This window comes from Podarcis vaucheri (assembly GCF_965113315.1).
Source record: "Podarcis vaucheri genome assembly, chromosome: 7".
Lineage (NCBI taxonomy): Eukaryota > Metazoa > Chordata > Lepidosauria > Squamata > Lacertidae > Podarcis > Podarcis vaucheri.
The window spans coordinates 55,396,608-55,415,927 of record NC_138765.1 but is presented as its reverse complement, the minus strand read 5'-3'; the positions used below and the strand labels follow the sequence as shown (position 1 = coordinate 55,415,927).

At 45.5% G+C, this 19,320-nt stretch overlaps 1 long non-coding RNA gene across 1 annotated transcript; it reads left to right on the top strand.

Moving 5' to 3' along the window:
- The first annotated feature begins 9,606 nt into the window (after positions 1 to 9,606).
- LOC309537882 lies at positions 9,607 to 14,232 on the top strand. Its single transcript, XR_014222032.1, has 2 exons — positions 9,607 to 9,678; positions 13,078 to 14,232. It is a non-coding gene; the product is annotated as an uncharacterized lncRNA (long non-coding RNA).
- The last annotated feature ends 5,088 nt before the right edge of the window (positions 14,233 to 19,320 follow it).

Here is a 19,320-nt window from a genome sequence, read left to right as displayed (position 1 = left end):
TTGTCCCACTCACACCACCATTGGTATGTGCCCCCCCCAACTACTTTCTGGTGGTAGATTGTAACCTCCTCAGGGCAGGGATTTCTTCTGTTGCACTATGCACTCTAATGGAGTTACAGTGACAACAGTGTGCAGAGAAGCAGGAAACAACCTAAGCTTTGAAAAGTTAGAAAGGTCAAGCATGAATCTGAGAAAGCCAAGAGGAGAAATAATCCTTATTCCCCTAAACCATCTAAAAGAGTACAGGATGCACTTAATTGAGTGACTGATTCAAAGGACAAGACACAGAGGTGGCGTGTCAAGGTTTTGTAAATGCCAAGTAGCTTCTGCCATAACAAAATTATTTCCCGAGGAGTAGCTGTGTTAACCTCTTGCAGCTAAATAATAAGCCTTAGTCTTTGAGGTGCTACAAGACTCTTTGTTAGTTTTTCAGTCGGTTTAAATCCACTCAAAACTCAGGCCCACTTTCATTATCAATGAGGTCAAGGAAGCCATTAGAAGGCAATCCCTCCCACCGCTCCTTGTCATGTGGTATAATTTTTTTTTCTTAATCTCTTGTTACTCAAACACCTGAGAGAAGATTAGATTTTTCTTTGCTGGTAAAATACCAGCTTTCACCACATGGGGGCACATTCAGGAGAAATGCTGGCTCTCCAAAAAAAATGACAGAAGAATGTCACTTCAAGTGAGGTCTTTTATCCTATCATGAATAAAAATGAAGCATTGCTTTTCAGGATTCTTTTTCCTCTTGGGTGTGCAGACATCCAGGCACACCATTCAAGCATCTCACAGGGAAGAGATGTAGCCCAGTTTGAGAACATCTGCACTGCATGCAGAACATCCCAGCTTGAATCCCCAGGATCTTCAGCAAGTACTGGGGGGGTGGGGGGGAGGAGACCATGTCTAAGATCCTGCAGTGATGCTGCAGTCAGTGTAGACAATGCACAGACCAATGGACTGGTTCGGTATAGCAGCTTCCTGTGATAAAGGCACTAAGAAGCAGGAACATCTGCAAGTGAGCAGAATTCTCCCTGCATATTTTGAGAAAGTGGTAGGGCATTGGCTTTGCACACAGAAAGTTCCAGGTTTAATCCCCTGGCCTATGGCATCTCCAGGTAGGGCTAGGAAGGTCCCCACCTGGAACTCTGGAGACTTGCTGCCAGTTGATGATTGTCTAACTCAGTATAAAACACCTTCCTTTCTTCCTCTATCATTTATGAATGGTGCACACATGCTTCAAGAGAGTGTCTGTTTTCTTGTTACCAGGAAAAAAGGATGGACCTGACTTCATTGTATTAAAATGAGAAGATCCATGTGCATTTTCTCCCTTCATGGATGACCTTTGTGACTTCAATAAGTCTTTGATGGAAAGAAAGTTTCATAGGAAGAGCAGAAGAGCTCTGCTGGATCAGTCCAGTGCCCCATCTTGTCCAGCATCATGTTCTCACAGTGGCCAGCCAGATCCCTATGGGAATCCTGAAAGCAGGATCTGAGTGCTTGCCCCACCTGCTATTCATTCCCAAAGCTGTTTCCTTCAAAGCCAGGGAGCTTGTTACTGTTTCATTCTGTCCATGTACAGTATGCAGCTTTGTAACAGTGTATTCACAGGTGGCAAGTCTTTCACTGCTTGAACTGTATGTCTAAAAACGTAAAGTTCGAATCTAGGAAGGAAATATTTGAAAACTTTAATCCTACCGGCAGTCTTTTATGGGAGCAACACCAGCACTGACATTCATTGCAAAACTGCAAGAACTGGACACGTTTAACCCAGATAAGAGAAGACTAAAGAGGAAGGGACATTACAGACCTTTTCAAATACCTGATAGACTGTCATCGAGAAGAAGGCGAACACTTGTCCTTCTGCTGTCCCAGAGGGCAGAATTAAATTTAATGGTCATAAATTACAGCAGATTAGGTTTTGGTTGGACACATGACATGAAAAACAAGTCCTGGTTAAACATGTGGGGGGGGGGGGAGAAGGAGAGGCACTATTCCATCTCCCCAGCCCGCCCAACCCAATGACTGTGCAAGTTTGCCAAATCAGTTCGAGGAGCAAATCATGACAGCGTTGGATCATCTTAGATCAGACCATGGCCACAGCCTAGCGCCAAATGAGACAAAATGGATTGGGGGTACCCTGTCACCATGAGCCTCATTCAAACCATGTTCCAGAATCAACCAACTAGCCAATGAACTGGCTTAATAGTCCCTCCGGACCCACCCCCAACTTCTATCCAACACAGGCAAGTTTTTCCTTGGCAATTGTGAGCAGGTTTTTTTATTTTTCCCTTTTCTTTTTTTGTTATCCCTCAGTACAGCAGTTAGAGGTTCCTTTGCAAAAATTTCACGGCTGGCCAAACCTCCACAGGAAGTATTTGTGATTAGGATTCCTCCATGTGGTTTTATCTGATAAGGTTTTTGCCAAAAAAAAATTATCCCCCTCCCCCTGCCCCCCCGTGCGCCTCTCCAGGGGGCACCCGGGGCCTTTTAAGTCCTGCTTCCTACATATGCACAACGGTCTGTAAAATCGATTTGCTTTGGCGAAAACAGGGGCCTTCCCCAAGCTCCCGATTAGACAATATCGAGTGTGTAAAGTGTGTGCATTATCCCTGACAGCTGCAAAATGGGTTTTTGCTTTCCCCTCCCCCACCCCATCTTGGAGGACTCTGGTTCCCTTCCCAGTTAAGTTAGACATGCTGTATCGCTGAAGGCGGGAGAGCCGTCCTGCGGGGGCAGGAAGCTATACTGTACCACACAAAGAGAGCAAGCAGCTCCTCCAGACAGGAAGGGCCTTATCACAGTCGGAGTCCCCTGTGCATTTCGCTCTCAGAGCGCTTTCGACTCCAGCACATTTTTTCCCCTTAACTTGCAAATATGGTCAATGGGGCCTGAAAAATGGGAAGCTGCCAGCCCTCGTTCCAACAACGGTCACACAGTCAGAGCAGAAGAACCGAAAAAGAGCCTGCTGCATCAGGCTGATGGCCCATCGAATCCAGCATCCTGTTTTCCCAGTGACCAAATAGATATTTGTGGGAAACCTGCAGGCAGGACCTGCAGGCACAAGAGCCCTCTCCCCTCCTGTGATTTCCTACAACTGCTATTCAGAAGCCTTACAGGCTCTGACAGTGGAGGAAGACAATAGACATTATGGCTAGTAGCTGTTGACAGCCATACCTTCCCTGAATTTGTCTACAGGTATTTATCTTTTCAAGTTATCCAAGTCAGTGACTATCACTGCCTCCTGCAGACAGGAGTTCCACAATTTCACTATCCACTGCATGAACAAGAAGATTCCTCTTAAATTTGAGAAACCTGAAAGAGGTGTGTTTCTTACACTCTAATTGCCCTTCTTTGGTAGGAAACAGTATCTTGGCCCCAATACTTAGCAAATCAGACTCTTTGTTTGGTCACTATTTTTGCCTTTCAGATTTTGTTGTTGTTTCAGAGCTTGTTTTCACAATCTGCATGTTAATAGTAATGAAAGCAAAATGAATACATCCCTAGGAGTGTCCAATGATTGTAACCAGCCCTTTGATGTCCTCGTTCTTCTGCTCAACTGTATGATGAATTGCTGTTTAAAACAGGGATGAAGAATCTCAGACCCAGGGTTCGAATGCAGCCCTCCAGCCCTCTCTGCCTGGCTCATGGAATTCTCCACAGGCCACACACCCTCTCCACAGGCCATGTCTCTCCCCCGGTCCTCCTTCATACTCCCGACATTTATGGGGAGCGGAGCTGTTATATGTCCTTGAAATCTGCTCATAGGTCTTGCTTGCCTGGATGGAGGACAGAGAGGAGTGTGTGTAGAAATTCACCCACCACCCAAAGGTAAAATTTAGATTCATTGCTCCACCCATTTTTGGCTCTGGCCCCACCCACCACTGGTTCCCTACAAGGGAATGTGGCCCACTTGGCTGAAAAATGTTCCTTGGACTGGCACTCCTATCAGCCCCAGCCATTGCAACTGTGGTGGCTTGGGGGTGTTGGGATGTTTCGTCAAAAACATCTGGAAGGCACCGGGTTGATGAAGGCTGTGTTTTAGGGTGTTCTGTGCTCTGCTTGTGGACTGACTGGAACCATCTGATTGGCCACTGTGGGAAACACCAAGTTGGACAAGGTGGATCTTTGGTCTGATCCAATAGAGACCTCCATGATCTCCCATTTATGGGAAGACTCTTCATCCACTTCTGTCCACAGTACTTAAGGTTCCTTAATCCATATGAGAGTCCTTGGCCTAGGGATGAGGAACCTCAGGACAGCAGGCCCTTGGGTCTCTCTACAGGCCATATCCCCACTTCCTAGGCCACACCTTTCCCCTTCTTCAGCTGCTTTTGTCTGGCTGAAAAGCATCCTGGAACTGTGACAATGCCTCTTGCTACCAGGATGGAGAAATGTGGGTGGGTGTATGGAAACCCCTGGCTTCTGTGTGGCTGGAATGTAGCCTACTGCATGCACACCCACCATCAGCATATGGTCCCCAGAAGGTTGAGCATGATGGAACATAGCTCTTGGGCTGGAAGGGGGTTCTGCAGCTTTTCACTATTGGGGTCTTTCTATTTCTGGACTCCTGTATGAGCCAGGGCTTCAATGGAACCTCACAGCTGCCTTTTCAGTTAGTCCTATGTATGTTGTGGATGTGATTAATTGAAACTCGAAGGAGGAGCATGGCTTTCTGGAAAACAACTGGCACATATTTGTGGAGAATCAGGTGAAAGAGTCTTTCTGTGGTTGTCTTCTCTCTCTCTCTCTCTCTCTCTCTCTCTCTCTCTCTCTCTCTCTCTGGAATGCTAATTTTAACAACCATTTCTCCTCCTTGAAAATTGCCACTCTGGAAAAAAATTAACAGGGCTTGCATTGAGCTGTTGGGCTGGCAGCGAGAAAGTCTCCTTCTCCCTCCCTCACGCCTTCCCTTTCCAAGCCAGGTTTGGAATGTTTTACAGTAGCTGGGCTTATTCAAGTGTGGAGAAGGGAAGGCGAGAGACTGAGAGGGCCACTTTGGGCTAATTGATCGTCCTTTGGACTGAGCTACCGCCATATGGTTTTAAGTTACATGTAAAGCAAGCGAAACAATATACATAAATAGCAGAGCTGAGTAAGCCTGAGCAGTGGGAAAGCTAGGCAGTGCCTGTCTTGCTCCCAGGTTGTGTTATGCATTAAAAGGGCAACATGGTTTTTGCCTTCATTGAGGGTCAGATTTGAACTGCAGTGCCTGCCAGCTGGCTAATAAGGTGCTGGTAACATAGCACATGAGATGCGGGTGGCGCTGTGGGTTAAACCACTGAGCCCAGGGCTTGCCAATCAGAAGGTTGGCGGTTCGAATCCCTGCGATGGGGTGAGCTCCCATTGCTCAGTCCCAGCTCCTCCCCACCTAGCAGTTCGAAAGCACGTCAAAGTGCAAGTAGATAAATAGGTACGGCATTTCCGTGAGCTGCCCTGGTTCACCAGAAGCGGCTTAGTCATGCTGGCCACATGACGAGGAAGCTGTATGCCGGCTCCCTCGGCCAATAAAGTGAGATGAGCACCGCAACCCCAGAGTCGGCAACAACTGGACCTAATAGTTAGGGGTCCCTTTACCTTTAACATAGCACATGGATGGGGTCATCCAGAGCATCTCTTCCCATGACAGACATTAGGAACATAGGAAGTTGACTTATACTGAAGATGGACTGTTTGGTCCATCAGTGTGGTCTACTCTGGCCCACCGATCCATTTTTTTGGGTGGTCCACCAGCCTCCAGATTTAATTTACCACAGTTGGATAATAGTTTGTGGTGGGAAAATCAATGCAGAGTGAAGTATCTCTGCTCACTTACCCTGGTACTTGATCTCCAGGGTTTCAAACAGGGAGGTCGCTTCCAAGGCCTTCTGCTAGCGCATCAGTGCTTCCCCCTCTCTTCCTCCCATGTGCCCCAGATTGACTCTTAGAGGATTGGGAGAACCCCCTGAGGAAAGGAGGGATCATTACATCTGGTAAGTTGAGATGCTTGCACTGAAAGAACAATTAAGAACATAAGAGGAGCCTGCTGGATCAGGCCAGTGGCCCATCTAGTTCAACATCCTGTTCTCACAGTGGCCAGCCAGATGTCTGCAAGCAGGACCTGGGCACAAGCACACTCTCCCATCCTGTGGCTTCTAGCAACTGGTATTCAGAAGGATTGCTATGGAGGCAGAGCACAGCCATTGTTGCTACTACCCCACTCCATTGATTTGTCTAATCCTGTTTTAAAACCATCTAGGTTGGCAGCCATCACTGCCTCATGTGGGAGTGAGTTCCACAGGTTAACTATGCACTGCATGAAGAAGTACTTTCTTGTATCTGTTCTGAATCTTGCAACATTCGATTTCATTGGCTGCCCAATGGGGCCGGGGGGAATTTTTCAATTGCTGTAGTACTATCTTGAATCCCTCCTCATCTGTTTAATAGCCATTCACCCTGATACATTTGTGGGGGTATTAGACAAAGTTGTGTCAAGCAAGGGTCACCTCACACTTTCCAATGCATTTTCTCACCGCTTTCCTTATCAAGAAAAGATCTGGGGGAAATGGGTTTTGTTTTGCAAGAACTCCAAATCAGCTTTAATTGCACAAGCTGGATTTTCCAGGATGTGACTGAAAGCAGTGACAGTCTGGAAGCTCCTGAAATCTTTTCCGAGCCTCCCAGGAGATGCCAGGAATTGAACACGAGGCCATCTTCGTGTGTATCATGTGCTAAACGAGTTATGGCCCTTGTTGCAGCTCATTAAAGATGTTCCCTTATACACAGATATGTAGAAAAACTTCACAATCCTCATCTCAGAGCCAAGCTGTGTGTACAGATAAAAGCACTTGGCACAGCCTTCATAGATGTATTGTTGTGCCATTGCCCCATGCCATACCAGAATGCAGCTTTGAATATTCCCAATCATTTTAAAAAAAATATTCTCGCATGTAGAAAGCTAGGATGTTAGGGAGAAGGCTAGCCTAAAACTCGAACCCTCAAGATCCCTTCTTGAGGCTAATCACAGATTTGGGGGCTGATTGGTTGGGGGAGAGATAGCCCATTCTCCTCTGCACCCTGGTTCTGACCCTGATCAGATATACATATATGGCTGCTTGAAATTTTAGAATTTTACACATTTGTTGCAATTATACAATTGTCATCGCATCTAGGTGTCCCTAGGTTTCTTTGACGTTGTTCAACAGCTTTCCTCTTTTAACTTTCCCATGTTTATTTTGTAATGCTTTGTACATACGGGCCACCTAGAATGGTAGAATATACAGTGGTACCTCATGTTACATACGCTTCAGGTTACAGACTCTGCTAACCCAGAAATAGTGCTTCAGGTTAAGAACTTTGCTTCAGGATGAGAACAGAAATCAGGCTCCGGCGGCGCGGCAGCAGCAGGAGGCCCCATTAGCTAAAGTGGTGCTTCAGGTTAAGAACAGTTTCAGGTTAAGTACGGACCTCCAGATCGAATTAAGTACTTAACCTGAGGTACCACTGTACTGGATGGAAATAAAGAGAGGGAGAAAGAGAGAGAGAAAAATATCCTTGCATCTGAGCTGAGGATTCTTTGGAAATGGTTATTTCAGTCTCCTCTCTCTGTAAGCCCCACGTGGGTGGGAGTCTAGTATAAAGAGAGAAAGTTTACCAGCAAAGAGCTGGATTTGCTCCAAAATACATCACTTTGCCACAGTGACTTCTGTGTGTGTGCATGTCTGTGTGTGAGAGTGAGTGCTTTTAAGCTAGGCATATTCTGATCGTGGCTTTATAGCCAAAGACAAGGCCGAGATGCACAAGAGACAGACACGTCTCTGGCAAATGTGTGGAGCCACAGGCATCTCTTGAACCCAAATGAGGAGTGGGAAGTCCCTCAAGGCAGACATGGTGTCATGCCATTGGCTCATTACATCATGCTGCAGGACAGAACAGTTGGCAGAAAGTTGGTTTTCCCCTGAAACAGCACTGCGGGCTTGAGAAAGTGAAAGGAGACACGTAGTCTCCTAAAGCACTGGAAATTGGGGGGTGGGGGTGGAAGGCAGGGAATCTCAGTAGTGGTGATGGCTGGTGCCCTTTAAGACAGGTAGTGCAGAAGAGAGGGAGGTCTGACAATAGGTGGAAACAGAGCCAATGGCAAGAGCAAAGTCAACTAAGGCCACACTCACACCATACATTCAAAGAACTGTGATTCTGCTTGAAACAGTTGCGGCTCCCCCCAAAGTCTGGGAGCTGAAGTTTGTTAAGGGTGCTAAAAGTTATTATGTACCCCTATTTCTCTCACAGAGCTACAATTCCCAGAGTTCCCTGGGAAGAGGGATTGATTGTTAAATTCTAGGGTTCAGTGCTTCAAAAATGTGTATATTAGCCAACATTGCATACAAAATGTTTATTAGGATAAATTTGCATGCAAATGTTGGTGAATTTTTATGAGGATCTCACAAACTGCCGCAGAAATGTGAAGAACTGAATTTAAGATTGGAAAAATAAGAAACAAGGAGAACCAAAATTGACGACCATCCTTATTTCTCCCCCTCTTTATCAAGATTACGCCTCATTTCCTGGTACATGTTGTCCCTTGTAGATCTCTGTCTTTCTTTCTTTCATTCATTCTTTTTTTTCTTTTTTATGATGCCTTTTTCAGAATTGTCCCATATTTTCCTGGGACCAAATTAAATGTGTTATCTTTGCATTTAACATACAGGGTGTGTTTTTAAAAAAAAACAAAACAAAACAAAACAAAAAAACAGCCAAGACTTCCAAAATGGTAACAATGGAGCTGGACTGGGGGGTGAAGCTCAGATGTTGACGCTTGCTACTTAACAGAGTTATGTCACAAACATGACGCTTTCCTCTTTGAAATGCAAGCAAGCATGCAAACTTCTCAGGAGGTCAAGAAACCAATGGAAGCATTTGATCCTTCATTCATAAAGCCAAATTTCTCATTCCACATTCTGACTGGTCTCAGATCTAGCCTTCTGACTGCTTTGGTGCTTCCAGAGTCAGATCAAGGCCACTCTGGACTTGGCTCTGAGCATCAGCAACAACTCCAGATGTGCACCGAAAGAGGCAAGGAAGAAGCCTTTGAATATGGGGAAAATTATTTATTTATTGAGCTACTTGGCTTATGAGTCCCATGGACCGCAAGAAGATCAAACCTCTCCATTCTTAAGGAAATCAGCTCTGAGTGCTCACTGGAAGGACAGATCCTGAAGCTGAGACTCCAATACTTTGGCCACCTCATGAGAAGAGAAGACTCCCTGGAAAAGACCCTGATGTTGGGAAAGATGGAGGGCACAAGGAGAAGGGGATGACAGAGGACGAGATGGTTGGACAGTGTTCTTGAAGCTACCAGCATGAGTTTGACCAAACTGCAGGAGGCAGTGAAAGACAGGAGTGCCTGGCGTGCTCTGGTCCATGGGGTCATGAAGAGTTGGACACGACTAAACGACTAAACAACAACAACTTGGCTTATTGAAAGAAGCAGCTGTGGTGGGTTTTACTCTGCAAGAGTATGCTGCTGTTCTTTTATTGGGGAAGGGAGTGTGATAGAATATTGGGTCAACCTCCTGGAGGCCCTTGGCCAATCATGGCTGGGATGGAAAGCGGTCAGTCACTAGGGAGGGAGGTTGGGAAAGGTTGAATTTTGACAGTTTAACTGCCAGGTAGTGGCCACAGTGGCCAGCCAGATGCATCTTGGGAGTAAGAAGAGAAGAGTTTGGATTTGATATCCCGCCTTTCACTCCCTTTAAGGAGTCTCAAAGCGGCTAACATTCTCCTTTCCCTTCCTCCCCCACAACAAACACTCTGTGAGGTGAGTGGGGCTGAGAGACTTCAGAGAAGTGTGACTGGCCCATGGTCACCCAGCAGCTGCATGTGGAGAAGCGGAGACGCGAACCCGGTTCCCCAGACTGCGAGACTACCGCTCTTAACCACTACACCACACTGGCTCTCCTAAGTCTCATTGAATTTAGTGGGGCCTCTCAGCAGGGATGGTGTCAGATTTCCATACCATTTATGCATTTAAACTCTGTGATCTCTTCCCCCTCCACATTCCTTTCTTGTTCCTTTTGCCTGTTCTGGACAAGGGCTGTCATTTTGCATTGCCACAAAACGGTCGCATGGTCCTGGATTAAATTTGATTTTAGCCACCTGGCATTAGGTTGCCAGAGTTGTAGTGCAGCCATTGTATATGCACCATAGAATCATAGAATCATAGAATCATAGAGTTGGAAGAGACCACAAGGGCCATCGAGTCCAACCCCCTGCCAAGCAGGAAACACCATCAGAGCACTCCTGACATATGGTTGTCAAGCCTCTGCTTAAAGACCTCCAAAGTAGGAGACTCCACCACACTCCTTGGCAGCAAATTCCACTGTCGAACAGCTCTTACTGTCAGGAAGTTCTTCCGAATGTTTAGGTGGAATCTTCTTTCTTGTAGTTTGGATCCATTGCTCCGTGTCCGCTTCTCTGGAGCAGCAGAAAACAACCTTTCTCCCTCCTCTATGTGACATCCTTTTATATATTTGAACATGGCTATCATATCACCCCTTAACCTCCTCTTCTCCAGGCTAAACATGCCCAGCTCCCTTAGCCGTTCCTCATAAGGCATCGTTTCCAGGCCTTTGACCATTTTGGTTGCCCTCCTCTGGACACGTTCCAGCTTGTCAGTGTCCTTCTTGAACTGTGGTGCCCAGAACTGGACACAGTACTCCAGGTGAGGTCTGACCAGAGCAGAATACAGTGGCACTATTACTTCCCTTGATCTAGATGCTATACTCCTATTGATGCAGCCCAGAATTGCATTGGCTTTTTTAGCTGCCGCGTCACACTGTTGGCTCATGTCAAGTTTGTGGTCCACCAAGACTCCTAGATCCTTTTCACATGTACTGCTCTCAAGCCAGGTGTCCCCCATCTTGTATTTGTGCCTCTCATTTTTTTTGCCCAAGTGCAATACTTTACATTTCTCCCTGTTAAAATTCATCTTGTTTGTTTTGGCCCAGTTCTCTAATCTGTCAAGGTCATTTTGAAGTGTGATCCTGTCCTCTGGGGTGTTAGCCACCCCTCCCAGTTTGGTGTCATCTGCAAATTTGATCAGGATGCCCTTGAGTCCATCATCCAAGTCGTTGATAAAGATGTTGAATAAGACCGGGCCCAAGACAGAACCCTGTGGCACCCCACTAGTCACTCTTCTCCAGGATGAAGAGGAACCATTGATGAGCACCCTTTGGGTTCGGTCAGTCAGCCAGTTACAAATCCACTGAGTGGTAGCATAGTCAAGACCGCATTTTACCAGCTTCTTTACAAGAATATCATGGGGCACCTTGTCAAATGCCTTGCTGAAATCAAGGTAGGCTACATCCACTGCATTCCCTTCATCTACCAGGCTTGTAATTCTGTCAAAAAACGAGATCAGGTTAGTCTGACATGACTTATTTTTCAGAAATCCATGCTGACTATTGGTGATCACAGCATTCCTTTCTAGGTGCTCACAGACTGTTTGCTTAATGATCTGCTCCAGAATCTTCCCTGCTATTGATGTCAGACTGACTGGGCGGTAATTATTTGGGTCCTCTCTTTTCCCCTTTTTGAAAATAGGGACAACATTTGCCCTCCTCCAGTCTGCCGGGACTTCGCCTGTTCTCCAGGAATTCTCAAAGATGACTGCCAGTGGTTCTGAGATCACATCTGCCAGTTCTTTCAATACTCTTGGATGCAGTTCATCTGGCCCTGGAGACTTGAATACATCTAATCTAGCCAAATATTCTTGTACTATCTCCTTAGTTATTCTGGGCTGTGTTTCCTTTGCTGAATCATTTGCTTCAAATTCTTCAGGTCGGGCATTGTCTTCTTTATCGGAGAAGACTGAGGCAAAGAAGGCATTGAGGAGTTCAGCCCTTTCTGTGTCCCCTGTTTGCATTTCACCATCTTCTCCTCTGAGTGACCCCACTGTTTCTTTGTTCTTCCTTTTGCTACGAACATACCCATAAAAGCCTTTTTTGTTGCTTTTAACCTCTCTAGCAAGCCTGAGTTCATTCTGTGCTTTAGCTTTTCTGACTTTGTGTCTACACGTGCTGGCTATTTGTTTGAATTCCTCTTTGGTGGTTTCCCCCCTTTTCCATTTTTTCCATTTTTTGTACACATCCAAGGGGATTATTGGGACCTGTAGTTTTTGAGAGTATGGGAGTGTGGGTGAATGTGTGCAGGTGTAGGCTGACTGAGGTACAGATGTGTTAGCTTATGTTGGCACTGAGTGAGTGTGAGTGTATTAATGCCTGCACAATTATGTCAGGTTGTGTTGTTTATAAAACTTTGCAGAAATGACTATAATTTCTATCAGCATTTCCGTTAGGTCAGGTGTGGTTGTACAGTAAAACTTTCCATAAGTGGAAAATAAGGAGTCATGGGGTATTTTTCATTTAAAGGTATTTCATATGCAGATAGACTTATTATAATATATATGCTTTAGTTAGATCAGGTGTGGGGGAACCCTTCGACCTCCCATCAACAACAGCTTCCATCATTCCTGGCTGTTGGCCATGCTTGCTGGACAGATAGGAGTTGTACTTCAGCAGTGTCTGGAGGGGACAAAAATTCCTCAAACCAGAGTTAGATTAATAGTTTTTAGTTGCACCTATGCAACATTAGATAGATAGATGATAGATGAGATAGATGATAGAGAGATATAGATAGATAGATGATAGATAGATGATAGATAGATAGATAGATAGATAGATAGATAGATGAATGATAGATATAATACTTACATACACACAAACAAACACACACACCACTCTATGTGTGTGCATGTGAATATACGTGCAAATATAAAACTTAATTATTTCTATATTCATTGTCCTTTCTGTTACAAAAATATACATTTTTTTGTAATATGATGGGTCCTCTTAAACTTTGTTTAGGACATTAATTGGACATTAGGACATTGATTAATTAATTTCCAGATTTAAAAAGAAAATGGGGAGAAGAGAAAGGGGGAAATGAAGTGAAAATAATATAATATATAAAATAATAATACATAAATAATACTAACAGTAAATCAGCATCAGTTCACGACTGGGATTTTCTCTGGTTTCTCTTCAGATCATGTAAATCTTTTGCCTTTTACGAAGATCCTGCTGTGAATCACAAGTGGGGAGAACATTGTTTTGCTCAGCCCCTGCTTATGAGTTTTGCACAGACAGCTGTTTGGCCACTGTGGGGACAGATGGGCCTGTGACCTCATCCAGCATGGCTTTTCTGGTGTTCTTATAAGTCTCCAGCTCTGAATTTGCAACACAGAAGAAACATAGAGTGCACTGGGAACTTCCTACCACTCTGAAAGGTGGTATAATTAGATGAAACCTGACATGCCATTGACATGCTGGGAACATGTGTTGGAGGCACATGTTTTGATTAGCTCTCTCTCTCTCTCTCTCTCTCTCTCTCTCTCTCACACACACACACACACACACACACACCCCAGTGACCAGTCTTTTCAAGGCTGCCTTTTCATCTGGATTTGCAGAACACGCAGGAGAGCCTGATGCCAAAAATGTGCTTTGCAGCAAACATCTCCGTTGTGATTGTTTGTAACCAATAAAATCATATTACACACTGATTGCCATGACCCCGCCTTGCGCTTCGGCGAGCCTCAGATGCGAGTGTATACTGTACACAAATGAAAACCATTAGCCATCATGCCGACCACATGTGCTGTACTGGTGCCAGTGGGAAATGACAGGGAATGTACAAGGTCACGGTTTACTAAAAATATAAAAGTTTTAACATGTGGTGTTAATAGAACACACAACAGGGGTCAGTGGTATAATGGAAAATCGTTCCTTTTCCAATGTCAGGGCAAGTAATTTGCTAGTAAAGGAGGAACAATTTGACGTGTGTTAGGAAATATCCGCCTGATCTCTCTCTTCTGCGTCAGGAATAGCCAACAGGAAGTTTAACTGAGCATTCACCCTAATTTGTTTGCAGGGAGATCTGACGATGTTGGCTATTTAATGAGCATTCATCCTGATTTACTTGCAGGGAGATAAGACGAAGCTGGCTGTTCAATGGGCATTCATCCTCATTTGTTTGTGAAGATATTAAGCGACATTGGCTGTTTAATGTGCATTCGTCCTGATTTCTTTGCAGGAGAGCAGACTAACTTGAAGCAGTCATGGTGGTGGTGGCAGTTGTCATGGTTATAGGCAGTATTACCCAGTGGGCTTTGCAGATATTAAAAAAACACATGTTCAAGTCCATTCTGTGTTTTATCCTTGCTGTTATTATCCTTACCAATGTATCTTTCTTTCTTTTTTGCATATTGTTGTGTGTCTTGTGCTAGGCGGGTAACAGGTTAATGATTATGATGTCATCTTATGTCAGGGATGGGGAACCTCAGGCCTAAGGGCCAGATGTCGCCTTCCAGATCTCACTATATGTCCCTTGGGACCTTCCTCAGACTCTGCCCCTCACTAGTCCTGCTCTGCACCCTCCTTGGGTGTTTTTGCCTGGCTGGAATTTGCCCTTGAACTCTGAAGGTGCCTCTTGCTTGCCTGGGTGGAGGAGCAAGAGGGTTGTGCAAGTGGCCTACCGTACAAAGATAAAATTCACATTCATGGCTCCACCCACCTTTATTTCTGGCCCCACCCACACATGGCATGTGGCCGCCAGAAGGTTGTCTATATAGGATCGTGGCCCTTGGTCCTCCCCCCATCCCTGTCTTATATAATTTGTTTTTGATTCTCATTATCCTCCTGGAGACTTTGGAGGAAGCTTGGTTAAAAATAACCCGCTTGCAAAGACAGTCCTGTCATTCACCTACCTCCTTTGGCCTCTGGCCCCCCTGAGGTGTCAGTCCATCCGTCAGCTGCCTGCCGTAAACAGAGTGACAGGTAATGCTGTTTTTCTTTCCTTCACTCACTTTGCAGAAAGTGTTTTGCTTTCTGGGTTGACTGGCTCCATTTGGGTAGCAAGACCCCCACCCCAAAACAAAAACCCCTGGTGTGTGAAAGTGTGTTTTGATTGGCTACCTTCCCTATTCCCTGCCTCACTTCCCATTGTTTTGGCTTCCATCCCTGGTGCGTATTCTGGTGCTACCCGTCGGCTGCCTTGATCAACTGGGATTCAACTTTGCAGCAATAGACGCTCTTCCATTGCATGATGGAAAGGGCAGGTCTTTATGGTGCGAATGCCAGGAAAAAACACCCCTCAGCTCTGCTATTAAAGATCTACCCAGTTCACATCCTGGGTAGTGTAGAATGCTGCAGCACGAATGGGACCCTGTCAGCATGTAACACCTCTGCTCAGAGATCTGCAATGGTTGCTTGTTTACCACTGGGCCAAGTTCATGTTATGAATATTAGTATAAAGGTAAAAGGTAAAGGGACCCTGACCATTAGGTCCAGTTGTGACCGACTCTGGGGTTGCGGCGCTCATCTTGCTTTATTGGCCGAGGGAGCCAGCGTACAGCTTCCAGGTCATGTGGCCAGCATGACTAAGCCGCTTCTGGCAAACCAGAGCAGTGCACGGAAACGCCGTTTACCTTCCCACTGGAGTAGTACCTATTTATCTACCTGCACTTTGACGTGCTGTCGCACCGCGAGGTTGGCAGGAGCAGGTACCGAGCAATGGGAGCTCACCCCGTCACAGAGATTCGAACCGCCAACCTTCTGATCGGCAAGTCCTAGGCTCTGTGGTTCGACCCACAGCGTCACCCACGTCCCTATATTAGTATATAAAGTCCTTAATGGATTGGGACCAGTTTATCTGCTTCCACTCTGGTTTCTCTGAAAAATGTGCCCATGTGATAGATGCGTTTTCAAAATCCTGTTTTTCACTCTTGCACACAAAGAGTTGTGAGGTAGATTACCATCTGGAGGTCTCCAGGTTGGAGAAGACTGGTCCATCTAGTCCAGAGATGTGAATACTATGGACCTACAGAAATTTTTGGGCTCCAGCTCCCATCATCCATGACAATTGGAAGTGTTGGCTGGGGCTGAGAGTTGTAGTCTGGCAACAACCGGAGGCCCACAAGTTCTCCATCCCTGGACTAGACTGACCAGCCTTCCCCTACCTGGAGACCTCCAGATGTTTTGGAGTCCAACTCACATCAACCCCAGCTGATGTACTACAAAACACCTGGAGAGTCCAGGATTGAGAATGGCTGGGAGCTACTTTTGACTGATCCAGCGGGGGTTCTATTTTGTAGTTGTTGCTGGCCTTTCTAGATTCTCACCATCACACCAGCTAGAAGGTTTATCCTGTTTCCTGATCTTAAAGGCAGAGGGTGTCATTCCAGGGATCTGTATACACCACATTGACAGCATCACAGTGCCCAGTGCGATAACAAACTTGTTGGTGAGGTACTATGGAGGCACCGAAAAAGCTCAGTGTGCCTGGGCACAGCAATTTGACAAAGAATTTGCCAGGTTCAACACCAGGTTACTTTCCCACACATCATGTTCTCTGTTTGCACAGACAGATCCGTCTGGCCGCTTCTATATTTAACTAGTCCAGAAACAAAGTCTGATAACTCTACTTAAAAAAGAAAAGGGGGGGGGAAGCTTTGCATTTTTATTCTTTGTCCTGCTCTCTGAGAGTGCATGTGCACACACACATGCGACTGACCAATCTGGCATCTCAATTACATAATTAAGTGCTTTCCTGTTAGAGCAATTAGGGAAGACAGGCAAAGATTTATAGGGCGCTAATCAACCCAGTCGCTCTCAAGCGGGCATCTGTTCAGCTGGGCCTATAATTATGCCAAACTTATTTTCCCACTCTGTGGCAAAATAACTTTTTTTAAAAAAAAAAAGTGGAGGAAAAAGAAGCAATCACGGTGCCACAGTTTTGAAATGACACTGGTTCCTGAGGAAGTAGAAAACATTCAATTCAGTTTGCATTTAAAGGTGAACCTAGCTAATTCATCAGTAATTCACTGAAGAGCCAGTGTAGTGTAGTGTAGTGTAGTGTAGTGTAGTGTAGTGTAGTGTAGTGTAGTGTAGTGTAGTGGTTAGTCCAATGAAAGACCAGGGCTTAAATCCCCACTCAGTCATGAAGCTCACTCCGTGACCTTGGCAAACCCTCCAACATTTCTCCAATGAAAATAGGGGTGTCCTATGCAATTCATGGTGATGATAATGATTTTATTTATACCCCACCCATCTGACTGGGTTGCCCCAGCTGCTCTGGGTGACTTCCAACATATATAAAAATATAACAAAACATTAAACATTAAAAAAACCTTCCCTATATGGGCCTACCGTCTTCTAAAGGTTGTATAGTTACATATCTCCTTGGCTTGGGGGCTGCATAACTCCATACTCTTCAATGTTTCTCTGATGATAATAGGGGTGTCCTAAGGAAAAGTGGGACATTCTGGGATCAAATCAGAAACCACAGGAGTGTCTATAAATCCAGGACTGTCCCTGGAAAACAGGGACACTTGGAGGGTCTGCCTTGGGTCAGTCACCAACTCTTGGACTAATCTGCCTGCAGCTCACCTTAACAGGTAATCTTCTTCCAAGACTGCATCTAGTAATATATGCATCAATATCAGACTTTCCTGCTTTCTCCCCTAGAACTGTTTCCGCCCCCCTTCCAAATTTCTTAAGGGCAGCTTGGGGTTTTCTTAACCCCTCCTCCCAGTTTATATGTCAAATCTGCTAAACGACTGAAATCTTCTCAGCGTGCGATCTCCCCATTAGTATTCTGCATCAGCACCCGAGAACTTCAGAGCGTGCCAAGTAGTTCCTGGAACCCAACAGTTAATTGAGGGAAAAAGTTCTTTTGGCAGTAGGAAAGGTCTCATAGTTTGGTTCAAAATATGAAAGGTGAAATGCACTGCAGCTTTCCAGCACAAGCTTTTTAAGGTTGAGTTTCACGATTTGCATTCTTTTGAAAAATGTAGATAAAAAGCTTGGAAGGTTTCTTTCTTTCTCTCTCTTTCTTTTCCTTTTTTGCTTTCCTTTGGAATCTTAGAAAATCCACTGAGACCCTCATCATGAAGAAGAGAAGAAGAGAAGAAAACAGAGGAGGAGAGCTTTGGAGAGTTAAGCAGATGGACCAGTGGTCAACATCTGACTTACATTCCTATGACTAGGATGGACCATTGGTCTAATCCAGCAGGACTCTTGTTGTGTCCTCCTATAGCTGGTAGCCCCAGTGGAACAGGAAATTAGTGAATAATAATGATTTCAACCCCCATAGTAGAAAGGAAAGGGCTGTAGCTCAATGATGGAGCATCTGGTTTTCATGAAGAAGGTCCCAGGTTCAATCCCCAGGATCTCTAGATAAGGCTGGGAAAGAGCCTTCTCTGTCTGAAGCCCTTGAGCTGCTACCAGTCAGTGTAGGCCAAGTATCGGGAAACTTTGGCCCTCCAGATGTTGCTGAACTACAACTCCCATCAGCCCAAACAAGCAAGGTCAATGACCAGGGGTGATAGGAGCCGTAGTTCATCAAAATCTGGAGGGCCAAAGCTTCCCCATGCCTGGTTTAGACAATGCTTAGACAGCTGCACCAATGGTCTGACTTATTGTAAGGCAGCTTCCTATGTTGCTAGTGGTTGGCACATCCACACATGCAGCAGATCACCATTTCAGTCCAGGGATGACAATTGGACCCCTGTGTAAATCACATTTAGTCTAACCGTCGTTATCTTGGGGAAATTATTGCTGTTCACTTTGTGGAGTGTGATTCCTGGTTGCCTGTTTTTCACACATCCCGCCATTGGAATATGATAAGCGATCATTATTCCTTCAAGCCTCCCTTTTTCTGGCTTCATCAGAGGCCTTGGCATCTTCCCTGCTTGCTGCCTTTGAAGTGCATCTAAGCTCCCAGTAGCTAGAAGGTGACACTTAAGTTGCACCTCCTCCCCGCTCTTATCTCCGTCAGCGGTCTTTGAACGGTTGACACTTTGGCAGCCCAATGGCCCTTTTGCTGAAGAGATTGTCCCCTCGGTGACCTTTTGGCTTTCTGAAGAAGACACCTGAAACCTCACGTGGATAGGATCAGAAGGGCCGAGGAATCCCGCCTCCTCTGCCTCAGCTGCCAAAGAGCCATTTCTCATGCCAAAGGAAGTGTCATCTGTCTTACAGGTGTCTCTCCCTCTCTCTCTCTCTCTCTCTCTTTCTCTCTCCCTGTCTATTTGTATCTCTGGATGTAAGCTTTTCTCCCTATGTATGTATCTTTCCAACCAGGTTTCCACTAGGTTTAAGGATGGGGGAGAAATTTTGGTAGGGCAGTGCTGGATTACTCACTAGGCAAACTAAGTGCATGATTAGGGCAACGCAGGGTCAACCCCCTCCACCAAAATGATAAATTTTTGAAAGACATTTGCTATTTCAA